The sequence below is a fragment of the Thermobia domestica genome, chromosome 10 (genome assembly GCF_964235325.1).
Source record: "Thermobia domestica chromosome 10, izTheDome1.hap1.1, whole genome shotgun sequence".
In the NCBI taxonomy this organism is placed as follows: Eukaryota; Metazoa; Arthropoda; class Insecta; order Zygentoma; family Lepismatidae; genus Thermobia; species Thermobia domestica.
Window position 1 is genome coordinate 227352863 of NC_137463.1, and position 27257 is coordinate 227380119.

The following is a 27257-nucleotide window of genomic DNA, read 5'->3' on the forward strand; positions in this document are numbered from 1 at the left end:
CTTCCACATTAACCGTAAAACAACATCTCATTACTGAACAAGATAGATTATACAAAGTCAGAGTCCTTATTGATGCGGTTGCGTACTCACTCTCAGAATTGTAGGTGACAGTTATTGTCACACTTACTAAGGTGTTGCAAGATTTGAATTTTTCATGAATGCTATTTCTTCTTATACAAAATGCCTTACATACTCGATTGGTTTCCGCCGCGTTCCATTGGCAGATGACGGGTATTCTTCGTTGGGCTCTTGCACACAGCTGCTAGCACACTGGTTGAGATCTCTTCATCTGTGAAACTCTTTAGCCTCCCACTACACAGTTTATTGTTCAACCAAATAGTTTACTTAAATTGCTGTATACATTTTTCCACTGCTTTATATGTGATCAGTGCACTGTCTTGGCGGCTGCGGTTAAATTCCTCTGCTGTACCTCTGGAACTGCGACTGCCAGCCAGGAAAGTCACCTCCACTCTTTCGTCTTGCATTAGAATTTTCCTTCACTCATTCATTCTGCTGCACACAGTGACATGAAACCATAAAGAAAAGTTAGTATGTAACCTGACTTTTGGACCACCCTGTACGTAATTATTTTTTTCAAGGAGCCCGCATTATTTCTGCTATATGTTGGTACTTAGAGTTGCTTTTTTTATGTGTGTGTAGCTCCTGATTTTGGAGCGGCATGATAAGGATTTACACTAGGAATGTTAAGTTCATCTATGTTTATGCATAAATCTTACTCTTTATTCTTATTTATTTCTCAGCGACAGTGTTTTACCCCAGTCATCCTGTATACAAGCTATATCAGTTTACATAGCTTGGTTTTCTGCCTTTGGTTTTTCAGTTGAAGTATATTTTGCTTATTTTAACATCCATTATTTCGTAATAGGAATAAATAGGAAGAGATACTGATTGGGACATTGGCTAAGAAGAACTGTATCATGAGGGACGTTCTAGAGTGTATGGTGGCAGGAAAGAGAGGGAGGGGGCGAAGGAGACTGTAGTTGAAGGAAGAATTTAAAATAGAGAAATCATGTGTCAAGACGAAGAGGTTTGCGGAAGACCGTGGAGCATGGAAGCTTCTCAGGTGCAGCGAGTGACGTGCCAATAATGGCAGAATACATATGATGATGATGAGATGATATCATAATAAATTAAGGCTAAAACTTTTGAAAATGTTGGTTTTCAGGTTTCATTTCAGTAAGATCTTCCAAAAAAATGATATAGGATTTCCAATTTCATATCATTAAAGGGAGGGAAAAGAGAGAGAAGTGATATTTTCAGGAAATGTCGGTCTCCGAAAAATTTTACCTGCAAACCCCTGTTGAACTATTTGTTATTTTCTCTCTATATTTGACCGCAAAAATGTACAAATTCTTAAGGAACTTTTTTAAAATAAAAAAGTGCTTTCATGTAATTTTTAGCCCGTTCTGATGACAACTATCATATTTTCGATGCTAACAGCTAACTAAAGTTTAGGTTGATTATATATATACGTACATCATATGAATCATAAAAGTTTTGTTTTTTTAAACAGAACCCAACATGTTTTATCTCCTGAATCCCTATTTAATTAATTCTTCAGTAACAGGTATTGACCAAAGCTAATGCGAATGAACTTAATTTAATTAAAGTGCCAGCATTAATCATGCAAAACTGACAATTTTGAACAAAAGAAAAAAATGACATAGCCTTCCTATTTGAATGTCTAATGTATTCTAAGGACTAATTGTGTATGCAATTTGTCCTCCAATGCTTACGGAACATTAAAACGTGTACAAACTAATCAAAGTTAAACCTTGATTATTTCTGTACCAAGTTTAATTGAAATTAATATTTGAAGTGATGGTTTATTAGTTATGGATTAGTTATAGATTTTTTTTTCTGTAAAACCAGAGTAGTTTCACATCATAGTTTCAACATTGGTCACGTATATTCAATTATATTTGCATGTTAGGTTGCGTTACATTGCAATTAGGGCAAAGTCTACCCTTGACTTTAAGTGAGGACGGCCCCTACACATACAACATAGAGATATCATTAAAAATATATAAATGGAGAAATTTGAGTGACGTATATTGTGCGTATCTAATAAGATTTTCTTAAAAAAGTTTTATGTAAACAATTATTGAGTATATTATCAAGGAAGTATTAACGACACGTTTTAAATTTAACTAATTTGTTAATTGTAATATAATATGAATTTGATGTAGTGAATGGAGAAACAAAATAGAAAAAAAAACGGTTGGAAGACATTGTGAAAGGCAACAAATATGATAGATCTAGATAAAAGATTTTTTTTTTTTTTTACTTTTTAATATTTATTTTGACAACATGTTTTCAATACCAAATTTTATTTTATTATGGCCTTTCTTCTTCTCCATAAAAAGTGATGGCTCGATGGTAAAGGTTTCACATCAGGTGCGTGAGACTTTTGATTTGTTCCCAGTTCGCACCAGGTGGGCTTTTTGGTTAATAAACAGCATGCACGTTTCATTTATCAGGATGAGCTCCCTCGTGGGTAAGCGGTTAGCGTACGCGCCTTTGGCGTGGGAGACCCGGGTTCGATTCCTGGCGGGAGCTCATGTGGTTCGGATTCCACGTTAATCAGTAGGTCCACGTCTCATATAGCCTCGCTGCTGAACGGGACGTTAAACTCAAAATCAACTCAACTCAACTCATTTATCAGGATTCTCCCGATTCTCTCCACTTTCTTCATTCCACCATTTCGTTCATTAACACCACCACCGTCTCCTTCAGTCGCGGTGCATAATCGCAGGATGTTAAATTAAAATAAAGTTATGCTGAAAAAGAAAGTTAATCTTAGTAGCAGTATTATCTTGTCGTTTTTTACAGTATCGAGTGGCGACAAAATGGCTACCAGATTGGGTTTAGTATATCAGTTCCTCCTCTGTTGTTTACCAATAGTACTTCACCATACACCATGCCATCATGATTCACCATACACCTTTGAGATGGACTGTAGATTGAACACTAGTACCAAAAAGGCAGAAAAAGTAAAATTCAAGTGGTTTGTGGTACACACACACTATCACACTATATTTGAGAGCCTCAAGTAGATATAGATTGTATTAATAATGGATTATACAATTTATGATATTAAGCAAAGTTTGTACGAATTCTAATAGTTTATATAGAGAAATTATGAAAAAAAAAAATATTTTCTATAGCTATTACTTGTTTTAAAAAGCTATGCATCTTTGCATGTTTTGAAAAGCTTTGCTTCAACTTCGTACCGAAATACCACCATTCTTCAAGCTTTTCAATAAGCAATAAGCTTCACATTTAAAAAAATATAGTGAATAGCTTAAACATAATGAAGAATATATATATAAAATAAAAAGTGAGCCAGATAGTATATGCAAATTACTATTAAATTAACTATTAATTGCTTTCAAGACCTTTCATTTAGTGTATGAATTTGGGTGCCCAGCAATTATGACGTCATATCCTGTACACCAAAATTTCTGGTTTGTAAGAGGAGGTTTGAAAACGATTGTTAGCTTATTTAATTGCATTTTATAGGTATTATCTAGCTAATTTTGTGCATTTTTATTATTTGTCATTGTGTTTTAGTTTATTTAATAGCCTTTTATAGATATTACCGGGTTCATTTTCCATATTTTGTTTATTATTTGTCATTGCGTTTTTAGCTTATTTAATAGCGTTTTATAGATACCATCTGCCTCACTTTCCATATTTTTATTATTTGTCATTGTGTTTTAGTTTAATTAACCGTGGTTTATAGATACTACTTGGCTCTCTTTCTACATATTTTGTTATTTAATGTCTTTAAGTTATTCACTATTTAAAAAGACAAGTACGATGAGTTTAGGGAAGACATTCCATTGGTTCTTTTTGATTATTTCTGTCTCAAAATAAAATATGACACTTTCTATTTCAATCTGGCAACTCTGTTAGTAGGAAACAAAACTCTTCAGACATAATGATGATCTATTTAGAAATTTCTGATGAGTGATGAGACTTACTTGGAGACTTTGACATTACGATCACCTCTTGTTCAAATAATGAAAAAGGATGTAATATGTATACATTCAGATTAACCCTAGTAAAAATATGAGTAAAACCTAATATGTCTGTCTTGAAGATTAGTCGGGCGCCATGTCACTTTTCGTTTATATAAAAAAAAAAATAAGCTGAGAAAAATTTACATTTCTAATATATACAATACTATATTTCTTCATATCAATTGCGTCAAATATCTTTCTCTGTATAACATACTTAATTAAGGACTATTGTATACTTCTTTCATATACTATGTGGAAATGATTTAACTTACCAGCATTATAATTCCTATATGGTTCATATGGCATTAAATACTCGGGCGACACGCTTAGATGTAATGCTTGGGTCAAAGAGTCCAATTTGATACACAAACATCATTGATGAAGTGGTTGTGAATAAGAAAAGACAGTTTCGTATATAATGTTTGACAACCTTGACGTATAGAAAATTATACATACATATTTCATAAGAATCTTTTGTTACATTTTGTAATGTAACTGATACATAATATGTACAGACCGCAGAGTTTTCTTGGAAGAAAACTGAATGCTTCAATTTCTAAAAGAAAAGAAGTACAAAGGGGGCACTGGGATATTCATTGGACAATGTTGTCCATTCTAGACCTCTTGCCTCGGACGACCTTTGACATCTTTCGTATGTGAAGAAGAAAACTTTATACGATGTCACTCTAGAGTCCAATTGTATATGACGTCACTTCATTGCTGCTTAAGATGTCACGACGGGGCGCGTGAGGTCACAAAAGGAACCTATCTCTTCATCTCATCTCATCTTCCTGGCTGAGCCTATGAATATTCTATATTCCTTAACCAACTATACAACTCAACTTTCTCAAAGGACAGGTTTTACTGCACAGTATATGGGCAACTTAGTGTACAAAGGAAAGATGACACCCATAAATTGTAATAGTGTAAGAAATAAAGTTGTTTACATTTCTGGACTAAAAAGAAAGACAAAATCGGATGAAAAAGAAAGGGGGAAAATCTGAGAGAAAATAATAATAAAAACCTTGAAGAACTAGTGTCATGAAAAGTATCATAGAAGGCTTCGTCAATATCGTCATCTCTTCTGGTTTTCTTTCATTTATTTGTCTTCCCACTGCATACAAAATATCACATCACATGAGTGTAGGTTGTCAGTAATAGCTGACCGAATTAGTCCCTAGTAGGCTAGAATTGAACAGTAAGTGCTATATAAGAATAAACAACTCGGGAATTAATGACAATCCCCACAGAACTCAACTTAGCCCAAATACATGTATATATCATACACTATTCGGTGGTTGCAACTAAGTCAATAATCTTTATTTGTCCATTTTCTTCATTCATTAATATCGTTAACACTACAGTGAGAAAAACCACTATTATTATCAATTATTGCTAAACTTTTTATACTTACAAAGAAGTATTCTACAGATAGAAAATAAGTGCGAAGTAGTAAAGCCTTTGGAGCTGGAGTTGACAAGATAAAAGAGTAAAGATGAATAATATGAAAATAATACAGCAGAAGACGTATTAAAACATTAATACATCCGCAGCAAAAACACTTCCGACCTCACGTGAAAGCTGCCTCGGGCGAAAAAGCGTAGAGGAGGTTTATATTTCTTACTACAAAATGTGACGATGAACGCAGACCGATATATCAACGTTCTTCAAAACCATTTAGTGGATATGCTCCACATTCACGACTGTGATTTTTTCATGTATGATAAAGGTCCTTGTCACAAGGCTAAGACGGTAGCGAATGTTCTTCAGGAAAAATGTATCAAGATGTTAGAATGGCCTAGGCATAGCCCCGATCTAGATCCAATCGAAAATTGTTGGCATCGTATGAAGGCATTCTTGGGACAGAAGAAGCTTCAGAACCTACAGATCTTCCAAACAGAGCTGAAGAAAATGTTTTGTATTGACATGGATTTAAATTAATTCCAAACTCTTAGTGATTCCATGCTCAAGCGCATTCAAACGGTTCTCAAAAGCAAAGGCAACATGACTCCGTACTAATGTACGCATTTTTTGTTGTTTTGATACATTATTAATAGCTTTTCACATCAATTGTATTTATTGCGCTTTTGTTATGAGGTCCGAAATGTTTTTGCGGAGTGTGTATGTAAAATGATATATCTCAATCTAGCAGCCTGTGTTATAAATACGGGAGCGAAATTGAAGTAAATTCTTCGGCATACGGAAGGCAGCGTGTACTGTAAATGAAAATGAAATGAAATTTCTAGTTTTACGTTCCATACTTATGCCCTTTAGGTTAAGTGAGAGGGATTATTAACACAAATTGATGATTATAAAAAAAAATGGAGAAATGAGAATGTGTGAGAAAATCGATGTAGTCCACTGCAAACTCGCGTGCCCGGGGATCGAACAAGAAAATCCGAAAGGTGAGTGCCCTGCCACAAAGCGATCAAATACCCCTCTACTTACCATAAATCTACCATTTTCGGTTTTAATAGAGTGAAGAAAGGAGATAAAACCTATTCTAGGGATTTAGGAGATGGAACTAAATTCATATAAAGAAATGAAATGAAATGAAATCTGTAAGTTTTACGTCCCACGGTTATGCCAGTTAGGCTAAAGGAGACGGTGATTATGAGAGATGAGTGAAAATGGTCGAATGAATAAAGTGGGAGGAAACGGGAGAACCCAGAGAAAACCCACGAGCACGATGTTTGTCCACCACAAAGTTCACTTGGCGGGGGCTGGGATCGAACCCGGGACCCCAAGCACCAGAGGTGAACGCTCTACCACTGAGCCACCGCGCCCCCCTTCATATAAAGAAAAACATTTCTTGCGAGATTTCTTATTTCTTTTCTGTCATGATATCTGTTTACATACAGATGAACGGACTGACGAAGGAGTTTCATAAGGCTTTCCACATTTTTAGATAGCATAGTATAGAAGTCTAAAAGTCTTCGACAACCTACGCTCAATACAGGTTATACTGTATGGAATTAATGCTCGAAAACTTATAGACTAATTATTATTATTATAAAAACCAAAGAATTCCTACTCTTTATTATTTCAAGTAGAGGTGAATGAATTAGATTTCTCCCGAATTAACGATCCTAAAGCGTAGCCTGCAGGTATTTTTATGGACCTTTCTATGGTAAATTCCGGAAACATGGCAAAGTTATTAACAATTATAATTCTCTTATTAGACATAATGAATCTCAACCTTAAAATTAGGTATCAAAATGTTCGTGGACTAAGAACTAAGTATAGTGGCTTTTTCCTCCTACCTTTGACTGCAAATGTGGTATAATTGCGATAACAGAAAAATGATTGTCTGAATTTCATAGACTACGATTGTTTCCCATATATATATATATATATATATATATATATATATATATATATATATATATATATATATATATATATATATATATATATATATATATATATATATATATATATATATATATATATATATATATATATATAGATAGATATATAGATATATAGATATATATGGGAAACATCTAATCTAATATATAGATATATATTAGAGGTGATAGATTATATAAAGAAGGGACGTGTCAAAGAGGTGGTAGATCTGATGGCAATGAGAGGAAACTTTATGGTGAATCGCAGCCCTGATCTTGAACTTGTAAGTGAATGTGTGTGGATTGAATTAAAATGCAGTTCCGTGAAGAATCTTATGATACTATATCTTTATTTTCACCCAATCTTTCCCCTATGACCTTTGAAAATTATCTGAACTACATTCCCAGTAGATTGAATCTTCTTGAGAATGATATACTGATATTTGGAAACTTTAATATATCCAAAATTGATTTATTAAATAATGAACAGCTTCCAGGAATACATAAACTAAAGTTTCAGTTATTAGCTACTTTTTTTCTGCATAATACTATCCTGCGTGTTGAACTTATGTTTTCGCTCTGGATATTGTTATCACTAACGCTACCTCAGTGTCAAGAAAGACTAATCAGTATGAAGTGCATCCTGGCAATTTTCATAATCTGATTGAAACTATTGTATTTTTGCCTAAGGGTTGTAAAGTAAATAGGTCCACTGAATGTTTTTAGTTTACTAAAGTGATTATTATACATAATATCAACAACTAGTCAATACTGACTGCATAATATTTTGCTTAAAACAGGTATAAATAAAGTAGTTTTGGATCTTGAAAAAGTAATTCTAACAGCTATGGTAAATAATATTTCGAACTTGAGTACTAGAACATCAAAATACCTTTATTGGTATTCAAAAATCTATTTCTTGATTAAAAGCTAAGAATTTAGCTTATAAAAGGTACAAAACTATATCCAATTATGAAGACTATTTGCCAATTGCCGTAAAACCTTTAAGATTCAACTAAAAGATGACAAACGTATTTACCATAGCAATACAGAAAAGCAGTTAAACAGTAATCCCGAGAAATGTTGGAGATTCATAGCTAATGGTAATAACAAAGTTTCACCTTGAATTGTTAAAAATAATTTCTTGACCACTGATTGTGTGTTATTGGCAAACTTATTTGCTGAGTACTTTAAGTACATCAGTTTATCAGACATTTCCAAGTACTAATAATAACTTACAAATAATCATTTGGCATTATCGAAAACCTTCTGTGAGAGGAAACCAGCTCTAATTACAATTAAAATTGTAAGAAATGTTATTTAATACTTAAAGATCAAATCCGCATCCGGTAAAGATGGAATATCTGTTTGCATTATAAAAGGAGTAGCCGAAGTAATTCCACCAATGTTAGCATCCTTGTTTAATTGGAGCTTAAATGTAAATTTTTATTCTGTATCTTGGAAGCTTGTACCCATAACACCCATACCCAAATTAGTGTGATACTATCCATAATTATATATCTATTTATGTAATGAATGTTATTCCTAAAATTTTTGAAAAAAATAATGTGTAGTAGTACCTGTAATCAGTTAGGTAATAATCAACGTGGGTTTATATATGGTAGATCAGTTATTACAAAGTTGGCAAATCTTATACAAAGTATGTTTTCTGTTATTCGATCTGGTGGTCAAACTGATGTTATTTGCTTTGATTTTGCAAAAGCATTTGATAAATTGCCTCATCATTTATTAATAAGTAAGTTGTACAAGAACAAAGTGTCAAATCATATAATAAAATGACTAGATTCATATTTAAGTAACAGGAAATTTAGAGTTAGGTATAATGGCTATACTTCCTCCATTTATAACATTTCATCTGGAGTACCTCAAGGTTCTAACTTTGGTCCCTTGCTGTTATTATTTACCTGATGAGTTAACCTGTATTTTATGTATGCTAAGGACACTAACATCTTTAATGAAATTCAAACTTTTCAAAATCGAGTTATGTTACAAGAAAACGTTGATATATTAGCTAAATGGTCAGAAAATAATTTCCTACCTTTGAATATTGCCATATCTCAAGATAACTTTTTCGAGGAAAACTGATCTTTTGTCATATAAATATTCAATAAGTAATCAGGAAATTGAATTTGGGTTTTACGCTAAAGATCTAGGAATAATATTAGATAAACTATTTCAAAGACAAGTAATCATATTTAAGACCAGAAAAAAATAACAATATTAAAATGGCTTTGTCATAAATTTTCCAATATTAATACTTGCAAAATTCTCCACATGTGTAACGTAGGTTCTCATTTGGAATACGATACGGTGATTTGGAACAATGAAACCAAATATTTTGTAAATACTTTTGAATCTATTCAGAATAACTTCCTAACCTGGTTACGACCGAAGTTCACAGATTTAAGTAATATTGATTTGTCTAGTATATAAAAAAAACATCTTTTGTGATATATTTCCAATCTCAAATTCTTTCTTTATATTCTTCATGGAGATTTCTTTATTGATGGTTTAGTTACCATAAGAACTCCTTACCGTAACACTAGAAATGTTTCCTTTGTCTCAGAAGCTTCTACTTTAAAATCATCTATTTCTAAAACCTATAGCACCTCAAATAAATTTCATTCTGTTCCAGATATTTTCCAAACTAAATTTGTTGAAATTCGTTCAGAACTTACTCATTTATTACAGAAGCTTTAATGTTAACGATTGAATTTAAAGTGGAGTCATTTGAGTTCTTTTTTCTTTGTAAGAGTTATTAGTTCTGATTTTTTTCTGAATGACCCTTTCGTCGTTTCTTTTTCTTCTAGGTTTAAGTTTTTATTGTTGTTGTTGTTGTTGTCGTTGGATGATTGGATAGTACATGCTATTATTTTATTTTAAGCTAGGTTTCCATGCTGCAAGAATCTTGTAGCTGACATTAAAAAAATCTTGCAACCCTACAATATTTCTCCAAGTAAACGTAATCTTGCAAGGGACATGCAACACTTTTTCACCTTGCAAGGAGTCAAACCATGTGCAACTTTCTGGGTCGTCTTGCTTGATACCTACTATCTCCCTCCCACTGACATAAAGAAAAAATCTCCCCGTTTCCGAATCGACGGATTTCTGGATGGGGGTGGGGGAGGGAAGCGCGCCAAAATACACGTTTTTAAAGAGAGGTTCACTATTTGTCCAATAGAGTGCAGTGCTGCATGGGTGGAGATATCTTATCTTTCTTGCTTTCAGAAAGTTGTACTGTGTAAACAATAAATAGAAAAATAGGGTTGAAAAAATTTTTTAATGACAGCTACAAGATTCTTACAGCATGACAACCTAGCTTCAGTTTATATGAGATTTGTTTAATTGTGTAATTTTTTTTTCTTATACTCCTCTCTTTTTCATTTATAATATGTCGTATTCTATCCCAATATATAATCATTCCTAAGTTTATTATATATTGTATTTTATAACTACAACTTATTTGTGTATTTTATTATATATATTTTATGATTATGCAGCTTATGTATTACAAACGTAATTTAATTTGCCTGTTGTCATATATATCTTGTGACGTTGTATGGGTTTGGATGCATGTATCATGTACCTACTCTCCGGGCGCACCTCATTATTATTATTATTATTATTATTATTATTATTATTATTATTATTATTATTATTATTATTATTATTATTATTATTATTATTATTATTATTATTATTAATCAAATGTTTCCGCACTGAGTTTCCAACCCCAGTTTTAATTCTTAGAACTTTAAAACATTGTGTTGAAACAGTGTTTGAACTCGAAATACATTTTTTAAGTAACGTGATTTATTTGCAGCAAAATAGACCTACAAGTTTTTATTTTATACGGTATTTTTACCTTAAAAACTATTTTCCTATAAAAAAAAATCAACTTAGTAAAATACTCATTTGTTATTTCTGACTTTTATAGACATAGATAAAACTTATACTTCAATCTTCGACGCGTAATTACATTAGATGCCCACCTCCATGCACATCCACACAGGAATACTTGAAGAACAAATTGTGTGGGTTTGTGTAGGTTTTGTATAGCTAACACAACACGATAATTGCATAAGAGCACTTTTACGGTCTTGAGAAAAACCCACAATTATACAACGAAAATTACAAGGTTTTGCAGGAAGGAAGGAAAGAGTCGTTAATAGAACTTGTGTTTATGTTTTTGAAAGCAAACAATTAATTACAACACGTGACGTATGGTTACTCTGAGAGAAAAGCACGATTTTCACAGTTCAGAGAGTCATATGCGCACTTGCAATCCGAGGCGGAGATTGCTTCTGTTGGCCACGCCTCCTGTAATTATATCATGAACAACGTGTTAAGGTGTGCGTGGGAATGTTCGTCAATCGAAAATTACAAGAGGTGGCCCACAATGTCAGAATTTCCAACTTACTAAAACAGAAAACTAAATTCAAAATTTCCACTTTATTCCGAAATTTATTGACAATGTAATAATATTACATACGTCTACGGATGGCCAAAACCGGTTCCTTAAATACCCGGTTCCCAAGTAATAATAGATCCGGGCACTCGATCCTCGGTTCCTAATCCGGCTACCCGATCATCACTTAACTCGAACCAGGCATTTTTGTACCGGGTAACCCGGATCCGAAATTTTCTGACCATCCCTACATACATCAGAGCACTACTAGGCACGTTTTTTTTTTCTTTCTATTTTTTTTAAGGGAAAGGAACCGTCCTACGTTCTCTACTCAGATCACATGAAACTTACATTTATGAATGAATCTACGCTGATAGTTGAAGTCATCAATTTTTTGTAGCTTCTCATACCTCAAGTATGTGAAGTTTTAACCCCAACAAAAGAAAACATGTGTTAGCCTCATAAACATTTTTAACCTCAAAATCATTTTAGCTTTTAATCTCAAGAAATTTCTAATCTCAACAGATATTTCCACGTATGGGATACAGATGGCCACTGTTAAAGTCATCGTTACTGGTGAATATGTTAATAAATTGACCCCAGTAACGAATTCGGCAGAGAAAATCGTTCTAGTTGCCTATTGCAGAAATAAACCCACAATATATTGAGAAAAACCCACAATATATTGCCTATTGCATAAATCGCTTTCGTTCGAGTTATTTTGTGAAGTAATGGACGGACGGATGTGCATACTATTATTACACTCTTACAAGTCCCACAAGCGTGATCCTAGTAAGACGGGTGGCTTCAGGCGTTCGGTTTCGAATCGCAAAGGCAAAATTCATAGTTGAAATGGAGTCCCGCTGAAGAACATGAGCTTTTAAACAATCCTCGAATTATGTGTGTTTGTGTCTCTGTCAGATAGTATTCAAAGAGAAAAATGTGAATTAAATGACAAGGTAAAACAAAATTAAAAAGTTCCTGTTGGGTTGAACTTTTTTAAAGGAAAAATCTAGAAGTAGTTTCACTGTGTACAGAATGTGAAAAAGTTTGGTTTAGTTATTTGGTACACCAAACTTCACAACAAGGTCAATTTTACCAAGCCTAGGCTTAAATATAGGATTTCACATCAAATTAAGTGAATCATACTTTAAGATGAATGAATATTTGAAGATAGAAAATACTTAGATCTTTACATTTGTTGAGTACATTTTAGCGTTGTATTGCACAGGCAGATTAGTATTTTGCATCCTATGCGTTATAGTAACCTGCTAATCTCAACAATACTGCAGGTGGTCTCTCAAGCAAGGATAATATACAAAACTAGCGTCAATTACCCGCTTCGCTGGATTAAAATAAGAAAAATTAGTAACATGTTTCGTTAGTATGGATTCAACACTAGTATCGGTCATTTTCAATCAATTTTATAGATCTCCTCCTCCTCTCCCATACGTTGTACCGTCAAAGTGACATGATAAAAATCATCCGAGGTCCGTGTTGAAAATTCGATCGAGATCAGCTGGGTGTTATTCAAGAGTTATTCAAGCCACAAAGATAGTATCACTTTCATTTATATATATATATATATATATATATATATATATATATATATATATATATATATATATATATATATATATATATATATATATATATATATATATATATATATATATATATAACTTTTATTGGAATATATGGAGAACCGATTTTTGATTGCCCATATCTTAGAATCAACTGGATGGATCACTTCCATCAACGAACTCAAGATCTTATTATTGATCTTTTACATCGTGATCAAAATTGATGATGATCCATCTAGTTGTTCTAGAGATTTCTGTCTACCGGACGGACATGCGGGCAGAATAAATATATAAATGAATTTTTGGTAAACCAAAGTCCTTAAAAACTGTCGGAGAGCTTATCTCTGGTGTGGAAAGTAGCTATTTCGTTGTCAGGCCATGTGATTTTGTGGTAGACAACATCATGCCCATGGGACTTCTCGAACTTCTCTTCTCACATCTTCTCTCCACCAATTCTCACGCAATCATTGACTTTCAATTAATCATCCATTTCTATTAGCCTAAACAGCATATTGCGTGAGATATTAAATTAATAATTTAATTTAATTATTATTATTTTATCGTACCGGTAACCGCATATTTATTTATTTATTTAATAATCACCAGATACAGCTCAAAGGCCATTTTACACGGGATATCTAACAACAACAACAATAACAACAATAACAATGGAAAGGATTTGGGAAGGTATCGGTCAGGGCCTGTTTTAGTAGGTACCATCCCGGCATTTGCCTGGAAGGACTGAGGAAAACCCTGGAAACCCCGAGTCAGGATGGTCGGCAGCGGGAATCGAACCCACGACCTCCCGAATGCGAAGCCAACGCTCTTCCACTTGAGCTACTTCGCTCAGTAAACTGGTATACTGCTATTCCCATATTACAAATATAGTAATGTGATAGTGATTATATTTAGGCTATTTACTACTTCTTTTCACTTTTAGTCAATGTGGATTCAAATTAGTTTTTAAAGAGTTTAGTTTACCGAAACTCTTTTATATATTTATCATATCTATTCGTATCTGCGTCCGTTCAGGAGACAAAAAAATATCTCAGGAACTACTTGATGGATAGGAATGGCCAAAACCGAAAGGATTTTTCTCAAATTTAGCGATAAGTGTCATCACAGTCGACTTATTCGGTGTATTACGTTGACCAAATGTTCCACGGAGTTTGCGAACAGTGTCTACACAATATTCACTACATTTGCAATAAGTTTTCACTATGACAACGCGCTATTTCGTCGTGAAGCGCTCCGTTACTATCCGTATAGAAAACAGATGACTATCATGCGCTATTAGGCGCTCCGTGATTACTAACCATAAAGATAACAGATGAAAATCATGTAACGTTCAGTGCTGCCACCTTACTAGATCAGAAATGGCGGGCATTTCAAAAGTTGACTTCTTTATGGGATACTTTTTAGTATGTAACCCAACTGCACGTAGACGTCATGTTGGTGGCATAACATTCAAGTCATTTATTTTTTTTAGAGTCAAATTTTGCAATTTTAATTTTATGCTCTTCCATGTTAACTAGATCTCTGAAATTACATCATTTTACCGTAAAAATTAATTGTTCTTTACTAGCTATAATCTTATAACTTTATGCAACCAAAAATGCTCTGATGTTGAGGCGAACAGTATAACAACCAGGATACCTTCATGATTTCTTTTGGGGAAACTACGATGAACTTCAAGAACTGATTGAATGTGAAAATAATAATAATAATAATAATAATAATAATAATAATAATAATAATAATAATAATAATAATAATAATAATAAATGATATTTTGAAAACAATGATTTTATTAAACGCACTTAAAAGGGGAAAATATTTGTTTTGCTCTCATCAAGCACTGAAGCAATATGATACGTGAACTTATACTCAACATAGATTTTTTTCGTTTAACGTTTCATGATTAATTCAGAAGCTAAGGAAGACGATGATAACGAGATAAATGATAATGGCGAAAAGAAGAAAGTGGAAGAAAGAGGGAGAATCCTGAGAAAACCCATGCATACGGTGTTTGATCACCAATAATCCCACTTGGCGACACCTGGGATCAAACCAGGGACCTCATCGATCAACAGATGTTTGTCTCGCTCGACAAATGTCAGTCTCGGTCTCGTCTCGAGTCAAAAATAGTTTTGTCTCAACCTCAATCTCGTCCCGATCAACAAATGCTTGTCTCGATCTCTTTTTCGGTCTCGAGGTTCAAGTCTTGATCTCCTCTCGATAGTCTCGAAATAAATTATGTGAAATTAAAAATGTGTAAGTAGTATCATGTTACAGCGTCTATTTCCTCTTTATTTTTCTACTTCATTCTTGACTGCACGGCCGTACTGCAACCCAGGGGTCCACCGGAAGGTACTTTCAAGGGGCCCATGCATATGTATGCACTGCTCCCTTCCCCAACATGTACATGCTGCGTACTGGCAGTACGCACAACTCAAAACAAATGTATAGTATATTGTACTTATTTCGCATAAGCCAAGACCATGAAACCACAAAGAACTTACTTCACACTGAATCGCACAGTCCTTAGGAAAACTCTCCGTGGGTAAATCCTTTTAAAATAAGGTACGGACGAATGATTTTTTAAAATTCCTTTTAAGCACTTTTGGCGGAACGGAAAGAAAAATGACCTAAATTTGCATCTGCACAAGGCCCCTTTGATGTCCTTAACATGCATTTTAAAATATATCATTAGAAAGCTACTTAACCTGCAACATAGTAATTGGTTGTGTGATTTTCCTCTAAATATATAAATATTTTCATCTTAGAAAAAGAAGAAAATGAGTTGAGTTTTCATTTTTTGCTCCAGGACTCCGTGAGCAAGAGACCCCCCCAAAATTTTAAAAATTACAAAACATTTCCACCATAAAAGTTTAAAAAAAAGACATGAGTCACTTCTATATAATTCATTGATCATTTTGAACATGTTGAGAAAGGGCTTTTCATAAAAGTTTTTGATAGACCCCCTTGTATTTTTTCCCCTTCAGGGCGACCAATGGTCTTAAGGTTATTCATTACGTCCAAATAGTTTGTGTCTAAAACGGTAGATGGCGCCACCGTCACCAATGTTAACATATGCAACTAATAAAATTAAAACAATCAAAAATAAAATGAACAATTCAAAAATTAAGCAAAAACGGATATAATCTGGTTAATGGACGTTACAAAATCTAGGGAATGGTACGTGTCGATTTCACTTACTGTTATTAGTTTCACTGTTAGAGGCCACCATTGTTAAGTAAACAATCAACTTTATCTGCCGTACTTTTTACCAGAAACTGACCAAACTTTACACACCCATTTAAGATTGAAATATCTAGGGAATGGTACGTGTCGATTTCACATATTGTTGTTAGTTTCATTGTTGAAGACCACCATTGTTAAATAAACAATCAACTTTATGTGCCACACTTTCTAAAACAAACTGACCAAACTTGGCACACCCATCCGATTAGCACAGATACATCTAGCGAATGGTACCTGTCGAATATTCGACAGGTTTCATTGTTCGAGGAAATCATTGTTAAACAAACAATTGCTGGATTTTACCATTGTTAAATAAACAATTAACTTTATCTGACATACTTTATACTACAAACTAACCAAACTTGGCATACTCATTTACAATTGAGACATCTATGGAACCGTACGTGTCTATTTCACTTATTGTTATTAGTTTCATTGTTAGAGGACATCATTGTTAAATAAAGAATCAACTTTATCTGCCACACTTTCTACCAGAAACTGACAAAACCTTGCACACTCATTTAAGATTGAAATATCTAGGGAAAGATATGTGTCGGTTTCTCATACTGTTGTTAGTTTCATTGTTCAAGACCATCATTGTTAAATACACAAGCGTTGGATTTCTACATTGTTAAATAAACGATCATCTTCATCTGCCATACTTTCTAACACAAACTGACCAAACTTGGCGCACCCATCGGATTACCACAGAGATATATACTGAATGGTACCAATCAATTTCTCATATTGTTGTTAGTTTCATTCTTCGAGGCCACCATTGTTAAACAATCGTTGGATTTTTCCATTATTAAATAAACAATCAACTTTATCTGCCATACTTTCTACCACAAACTGACCAAACTTGCACAATCATTTACGATTGAGATGTCGATGGAACGGTACGTGCCGATTTCACTTATTGTTGTTAGTTTCATTCTTAGAGGCCACCATTTTTAAAAAAACAATCAACTTTATCTGCCACACTTTCTACCAGAAACTGACCAAACTTTGCACACGCATTTAAGATTGAAGTATCTAGGGAATGGTACGTGTCGATTTCACATATTGTTGTTCTTTCATTGTTAGATGCCACCATTGTTAAATAAACAATCAAGTTTTTCTGCCACACTTTCTACCACACACTAACCAAAATTTGCAGAATCATTTAAGATTAAGATATCTATGGAATGGTATGGGTCGATTTCACATATTGTTGTTTGTTTCATTGTTAGAGGCCACCATTGTTAAACAAACAATCAACATTAATGGCCATACGTTCTACCAGAAACTGACCAAACTTTGCACACCCATTTAAAGTTGAAATATCTACGGAATGCTATGTGTCGATTTCACATATTGTTGTTAGTTTCATTGTTGTAAGACACTATTGTTAAATACATAATCGTTGGATTTCTTCATTATTAAACAACAATCAACTTTATCTGCCATATTTTCTACCACAAACTAACCAAACTTGCACAATCATTTACGATTGAGATGTCGATGGAACGGTACGTGCCGATTTCACTTATTGTTGTTACTTTCATTCTTAGAGGCCACCATTTTTAAAAAACAATCAACTTTGTCTGCCACACGTTCTACCAGAAACTATCCAAACTTTGCACACGCATTTAAGATTGAAATATTTAGGCAATGGTACGTGTCGATTTCACATATTGTTCTTTCATTGTTAGATGCCACCATTGTTAAATAAACAATCAAGTTTTTCTGCCACACTTTCTTCCACAAACTAACCAAACTTGCACAATCATTTACGATTGAGATATCTATGGAATAGTACGTGTCGATTCCACATATTCTTGTTAGTTTCATTACTGAAGTCGTACATTGTTAAGTAAACAGTCAACTTTATCTAACACACTTTCTAACACAAACTGATAAAACTTGGCACACCCATCGGATTACCACAGAGATATCTACTGAATGGTACCAATCGATTTCACATGTTGTTAGTTTCACTGTTCGAGGCCACCATTTTAAAACAATCGTTGGATTTCTCCATTATTAAATAAACTATCAACTTTATCTGCCATACTTTATACTACAAACTAACCAAAAGTGGCATACTTATTTACGATTGAGATATCTATGGAATGGTACGTGTCGATTTCATTTATTGTTGTTAGTTTTATTGTTAGAGACCGCCATTTTTAAATAAACAATCAACTATATCTGCCATACTTTCTACCAGAAACTGACCAAATTTTGCATACCCCTTGAAAGTTGAAATATCTACGGAATGCTATGTGTCGATTTCACATGTTGTTGTTAGGTTCATGATTGATGGCCACCATTTTTAAATACAGATTTCTCCAGTGTTAAGTATACAGTCAACTTTTGTCTGCCATATTTTCTACCAGAAACTAACCAAACGTAGCACACTCATTTACGATTGAGATATCAATGGAATGGTTCGTGCCGATTTCACATATTGTTGTTAGTTTCATTGTTGAAGCCCACCGTTGTTAAGTAAACAATCAACTTTATCTTTCGTACTTTCTACGAGAAAATGAAGAAACTTTGCACACCCATTTAAGATTGCAGTATCTAGGGAATGGTACGTGTGGATTCCACATATTGTTGTTAGTTTCATTGTTGAAGGCCACTATTCTTAAGTAAACAATCAACTTTATCTGCCATACTTTCTAAAACAAACTGACCAAATTTGGCACACCCATCGGATTTGCACAGAGATATCTACTAGTCGATTTCACATATTGTTTTTAGTTTCATTGTTCGAGGCCACCAATATTAAATAAACAATCGTTGGATTTCCCAATGGTTAAATAAACAATCAACTTTATCTGCCACACTTTCAACCACAAACTAACCAAACTTGGCACACTCATTTAGGATTGAGATATCTATGGAATGGTGCGTGTCGATTTCACTTATTGTTGTTAGTTTCATTGTTAGAGGCCAGGTTTGTTAAATGAACAATCAACTATATGCGCCATACTTTCTACCAGAAATTGGCCAAACCTTGCACACACATTTAAGATTGAAATATCTAGGGAAACATATGTGTCGATTTCTCATATTGTTGTTAGTTTCATTGTAAAGATCAGCATTGTTAAATAAACATTCGTTGGATTTCTCCATTGTTAAATAAACGATCAACTTTATCTGCCATACTTTCTACCACAAACTAAGCAAACTTTGCACACTCATGAACGATTGAGATATCTATGGAATGGTATGTGTCGATTTCACATATTGTTGTTCTTTCATTGTTGAAGGCCACCATTGTTAAATAAACAATCGTTGAATTTCTAAATTGTTACCTAAACAATCAACTTTATCTTACACTCTTTCTACCACAACTAACCAAATTTGGCGCACTCATTTACAATTGAGACATCTATGGAACAGTACGTGTCGATTTCACTTATTGTTGTTAATTTCATTGTTAGAGGCCACCATTATTAAATAAAGAATCAACTTTATATGCCATACTTTCTAGCAGAAACTGACCAAACCTTACACACTCATTTAAGATTGAAATATCTAGAGAAAGATATGTGTCGATTTCTCATATTGTTGTTAGCTTCATTGTTGAAGACCACCATTGTTAAATACACAATCCTTGGATTTCTACATTGTGAAATAAACGATCAACTTTATCTGCCATACTTTCTACCACAGACTAACCAAACTTTGCACACCCATTTAGGATTGAAATATGTAGGAAATAGTACGTGTTGATATCACATATTGTTCTTAGTTTCATTGTTGGAGGCCACCATTGTTAAATAAAGAATCAACTTTATTTGCTATATTTTGTACCAGAAACTGACCAAACTTGGCACACCAATCGGATTACCACTGAGATATCTAGGGAATGGTACTTGTCGATTTCACATATTATTGTTAGTTTTATCGTTTAAGGCCACAATTGTTCAATAAATAATTGTTGGATTTCTCCATTGTTAAATAAACAATCAACTTTATCTGCCATACTTTTTACCACAGATTAACCAAACTTAGCACACTCCTTTACGGTTTAGATATCTATGAAATGGTACTTGTCGATTTCACTTGTTGTTGCTAGTTGCATTGTTAGAGGCCACCATTGTTAAATAAACAATAAACTTTATCTGTCATACTTTCTACCAGAAACTGACCAAACTTTGCGTACCTATGTAAGATTGAAATATCTATCCTATGGTTCATGTCGATTTCACATATTGTTTTAATTATGTTGTTGGAGACTACCATTGTTAAATAAACGATTCACTTTATTTTCCATACTTTTTACCACAAGCTGACCAAACTTGTCATATTTACAATTCAGATATCTAGAGTGGTACATGTCGATTTCTCATATTGTTGTTAGTTTCATTGTTGGAGGCCTCCATTTTTAAATAAACAGTAAACTATTTTCCATACTTGCTACCAGAAACTAAGCAAACTTTGCTTACCTATTTACGATTGAAATATCTATGGAATGATACATGTCGATTATCAAGGGCTAACAAGTTCTAGCCAAATTGTGTGTAATACATCAGTATGCGTTGGGATCAAACGATAATTATTCGTGATCAAACGAGCTGGACAAATTCCGATTGAATTTGTTTTCATGGTGGCTGTGGTGGAGGGGCTAACAGGTCATCGGTAAATGTTATTGTTCGGAAAATGGAATAGTATATATATATATATATATATATATATATATATATATATATATATATATATATATATATATATATATATATATATATATATATATATATATATATATATATATATATATATATATATATATATATATATATATATTTCATTCAGAACTTTGTTGCGCCAGAACTTGTTTATAGGCAGTGTGAACTAGTTGTGTGCCTCCAGATTTTTTTTGTCTCAGGTGGAGCGGGATGGCCCCCTACAGCGTTCCTAGAATTACAGTCTAAAAGCCCACAGTGTTCCTAGAATTGCACTCTAAAAGCCCCTCCCATACAACTGACCTGTGCTTCCCAGCAGACACCTCACATTTGAACTCTGTTGAGATTCTATGTAAGTTTGTCGGCTGTACGTACAAATTCAGAGAATATACATGTATTAGGGAATTGAGAAGTTCTCGAAATAAATTTGCAAGCTGAATATTTTTTCGCGACATAAGTGAAGAGTAATTATATACCCTTGAAAAGTACCCTGGAGAGTAAGAAAGCTCTAAGCAAAATAATCATTGAATAAATAGCAATGTAATCACAGTAATGTGTATATATGGCATGTTGTATTTCTACCAGATTGTCAGAGCACTAATTATCTCATTTTTTGATGTGAGCGATCTCGCTATCGAATTTCCAGAAGAACATTAAAAAAAATTGTATTTAGGTCTATTCCATTTTAAACAAACGAAATACGTTGCGTAAAAGAATTTTCCATGTTAAAATATTTGATGGGTAGAGTAGTTTGTGTGGGATTTGATTGTTATTGCATGTATCTATTGCATGCTGAATGGGTAGCTGGGAAAGCAGCCAGGATATTCATTCTGACGGTTGCAAGCCCATGAAAATACAGAGCAACAGTTACTCCAAGGGAGTAGATAATAGATAAAAATTCTTAAAACAACCGTGGGGGAGAGAGCCGAAAATTTGGGTCAGAATCACCTGTATACAGCTCTCATTGTTGAGACACTAAATTTTTTCAATTACTCGTATACGGAAGATAAACATTACGAAACTATTTTTATTTATTTATTTATTTACTTATTCCTCGGGGGGTAGTCTATCTCAGAAAATTACGATTAGCATAATTCTATGTTTCAGGAGTGCGCTTCGAACCCACCCCCCAGAGGCGGTTTTTTGGGCGGGCGAACTATACCTTGTCCGCAGGTCCACACATTAATTAAAGTATATGTAACACACATGTACGTGTGTGTGTGTGTATGTATATATATGTGTGTATATATGTATGCTAAATGTAAAATATTTTTGAACCAATGTTTCCAATCCAAATAATAGAGCCCCACGGCTCCAACTCGCCAAGGGCTCCATAAGAACAAATTCCGCCTGTGTCACCTTCTACACATCAGTGACTATGCCCATAGTATATTCTATGATAACAATTGACTGAATGTGCTTTTCAAGTTTCACTTTCTTGGAAAGAGAATGCGTAAGACTCTCTTAGTGTTCCAACGAGACGGGACTCGACTCTTTGAAGCGAGACACGATACAATACGAAACTTTTTGTGAAATGTCTCGTCTCGTGTCTCGAAAAATACAAACACAGTTTCTGAATTTGCTTAAAAATTTATTAACCCGGAATAAATTATTTGCCTTCGAAATGTATACCATCTTTTATTATTTCAAATGATCCAAATGATTCAATGTTTCAAATCCTACAAAGAACAGGGAATACCTAAAGATTTTTTTAAAAATGATTCTTACAAACAGCTTTCACTTCCATTTTTCAATCGATTCAAGTTTAATTATTTTGTGATAGTGCTCTAGATTCAAATACAAATGTAAAGCGTTCATTGAGATCAGTGTTTCAGAAGATTTTATTCCGGGGGCTGGTGGAGATATCTACGTATAAAAATCCTGTTATAGAAGTACAAGTAGAAGTGGCAATTTTATCAGTAACTAACTATTGTTTCATTGTCTTTCTCGTTCCGAACCGAGACATAAAAGTGTCAGCCTTTCTCGATACTGAGTTTTGAAAAGATGCTGATTTGACAACAAAATTTATCTTTTTTATTGTTTTATGATGTTATTCGAAGCTAAACCATTTTTTAAATGGGAAAGTTACATAGGCCTCCTTATTTGTTGAAGTGGCGCCAGGGGTTCTGAAGAAAAGGATATCAGAATAAATGGGGAAATCTTGCCTTTCGACTGTACTGACGGTATTGACAAATGTTCCTATCGAAGTAATTACTGGTTCAGTCGAATCTAAGCTGCCGTTGCTGGAAGATTGCAGTCGTGTTGTGTGTTGTGCTACCAAACAAAACTTGGTTAAAAGTTGTAATTTTAACCACTTGTTATAACAGCTCTTTTTGTGGGCCTCAGCCTTTCTGGTGTTGCCACGAGACGAGACAGAACCATTCGATATGAGACGAGACGACACAGCCAGAAATCTCGTCTTGTCTCGTGGCAACACTAGACTCTCTAGATATGTCAGTAAACGGAATGACAACGTTCCTCACGGAGCACGTGTTAGCTCTCAGCCTCTTTCTTTCACTGATGTTTGTTTACATAGTAGATGAATATATAGAGAGTAACAAAAGGATGAGATATGCAGATTCTCCTGAAACCACATTAAAATTGTAGCAGTATTTGGAGCTTGTTATAAATGGATGTACCGGGGAACTAAAATAATTCTTGGAATTGATCATATATGACAGTATTGATATAAAAAAAATACATGGGAACAAGTAAAGACAAAGAACTGAAATCGTGAATTTGTTTTCAAAATACAGAAATCTCAAAGGAATATCTGTTTAGCCGACTTTAATTGTAAACGAATTTTGAATAAATTTGCATTCCCTGAATTCTTATACATAAAAAATAGAAATTTTTCTTTTAGCGTACGAATGAGAGGCTTTAGGAAATTAGGCCAAGATAATTAAAATGATACTGTTCTTTACAAAATTTAAGGGGAAGACCATGATCGAAAAAGCATCAGTCAAACTATAAAGGTCAATGGTAGCTTTTGTCATTTCTTACGACCACTATATGCACCTTATTGCGAAAAATTTATTCGTATTATAAAACCGCTATCGTTCAATAAATGTCAAATTTAATAGATCTTAAAGATGAAATTGTCATTACCTCTGTCGCATAATATATTCTAGCTTTGGGACCTTTGTCATTATATGACTTTCACGATAAGTGACAAGAAGAATATAAATCCCAAGTTCAAAACGTAAGGAAAGAAACCGGCTGTTCGCCCTTCAAATTATGAAAAATGTACCAAAATGGTTGAAATTATGATTTTGTATTTCTTTACGAGAGAGAAGAATAAAAATAAAAATTGGAGCAATTGTGTATGTATAAGGCCACTATCTTCTTCAAGTTACTAAACTAACTTCAAGTGTTTCAACCATTTTTGACACATATCTCGAAAACTTTTAGTGATATTAGAGGCAAGAATACGTGGTTGATAATGAGCTTTTTAATTGTGTCACAATACTTTTGAACTTTACCTTATGAGAAATGGCATATTCCAAAAATAATTCAGTACCACCCTAACCTGAATTTTACCAAAATATTAGCGAAAGTGATACGGTGTGCGTCGTCCAGAGTTTAATTCCCGGTGTGGCACTCAAACATTGCTGTGTTGACCAAACATCGAGAGAAAAGTTGGGAAACTAAAAGATAGCGGACTTCAATCTAGACAGCCGGCTACGTTGGGTGTAGTTGTGCTGACCACTAACATAAGCTCGCTGCAGACTCAGATCACAAGGGACTGTTGCGCCAGGAGTTTATATATATGTATATATTGGTGTTATTATTTTACCTTACCTCTCAGTAGCGTAAGTAAGGACGAATGGGCCTCCCCGCAAAAATGTTAAACGGACCCCCTCTATCCACATCCATGAGTCACGTAAAATTTACAGAGAACAGTTTTGACTTTCTATGTTCTATCAGTGAGTCACAACTTGCTCATATGCAAAAAAAAAAGCACATTATTATTATTATTATTATTATTATTATTATTATTATTATTATTATTATTATTATTATTATTATTATTATTATTATTGTGCTATAGTTTTCGTCTATTCTTCTGTACCAACCTCGAGAGTCTACGACATTTTTAATGAGATGTAGTCGCCCCACTTTTTGTTGTTTGGTTCGATGCTGGTTTCACTGTCCTTTTCCCATCTTTGAAATACATAAGCACTGCAGATCGCGAGAACTCCGACAAGTCGTGCTGTTTCCGAAATGAAGCTCCCAGCCATTTACTCACCCTGATATATCGTCGTCCTTCCCCATTCAAGGCACAAGCACCACACTGACTAATCGAGTGAGATTCTTGTCGTGTTTGGCGCGCGGTTGTGATATGCCTTGTAGCTCTTATCTCAGCCCGATGATTTCGTTCAAAATGTAGCGAGTGGTCACAATGTTTTCGCTGGTCAATATAAGTTTTGTTGGCATTTAATTTACTAAATAATCGCTCAGGTGTTACCGTCTTCACAGGTAAAAATGATATATAGTTGAAACATCACATAATTTTTAACATCCTAACATTATAAAGTTTAACTTTGAAACTGAAATGGGCCTCTTTCTGTTCTGGGCCTCTCAATGTTGCGGGCCCTGCAGGCCCTTTAGTTGCGCCACAGCATTCTCTCTACTCAGAAGGATAGGGACAAATAGAAAAATCGAAATACATTCTGTCCATTTTTCAAGCATCATACACTTCATGAAAAAAAAATCATATAATACTGATATGTAAGAAAATATTGGTATTGTTTGTTTTCTGTATACAAAGAACCATTTAGGTTTTTTATCTCATATTCTGGTAATAATCGAAAAAAAAAAAAGAAAAGAGCTTCATGTGATAAACGGACGAAAGAAAATTTGTCAACGCGATGCGAATGACGCTCTTTGCAACCTAATTCACGTTTTTCGTACAAAAACTCTATTCCTACCTGCAAAAAGAAAAGATTTCTGTTACCCGTCAATGGTTGAGATTTTGCCCTGCGGCTGAACAACACGGCTTGCTGACTGACTGCAGGTGCACGAAGGAAAAAAAAACTGTTGGATTCCTCTCCCCGCCCACTTCAATTGTGGATATCCTGGACACATTTAAACTGAGCGGTACGATCTTTAAGTTCTTCCCAGTAGAGGTACCAGCAGTGATTGCTAAATGAAAAAGTGAGCATCTGGTGGCGAAAAGGCGAAGTGCTCGGACAAGGGGGTGGGCACAGTAACCTTAATCTGGCCTTGTATATTTTCTATATGGAAAACAACGGTGCTCTAAAATGTAAATTATTATTTAGTTTCAAGTTATGGCAACATTTGAGATTTCAATTTAGCTGAATACTTTAATATTAGCAAAATTATAAAGCAGAGTGGAAAATCAGGAATCTTTCAAAGGTTGAATTAAAAATATGAAAGGCTGTTTTCGTAACATCATGGGCTAGCAATGCTGGTCTGGGATTTGCTGACTGTATTGCCAGTACTCGACGTGTTATCGTCCTCCGTTCTGTTATTCCCGTATGCGAAGAGTGCGTGACGTGTGCCTTTTTGTACACATAGGTCTACAGCTATTTACGATACAAGGCGGAGTGTCTACGAAAAAAATTCACCGTCCAGGGTCCAGAGGAAAATTTCCCGGTTTCCCGCCTGGCCAGTACGGCTCTGCATGGGTGTATAGAGTTATTATAAGCTCCGTGCTCCTTCATATGTTCGTGCCTTCTGTACGTTTGTTTATGGCTTCAATTCCTATTGAGTGTTCTTTATCAAGTTCATTCCACTTTATCAAACTCTGGATAAAACCCAAATAATGATACAAATCCCACTTAAGATCATAGATCTTGTCTCTTATAGTCTCAGCAGTGAAAAGGGATAGTAAACTGTAATCAATTAACTCCAATAATATATTTAAATTTCGAAGGGCTCAA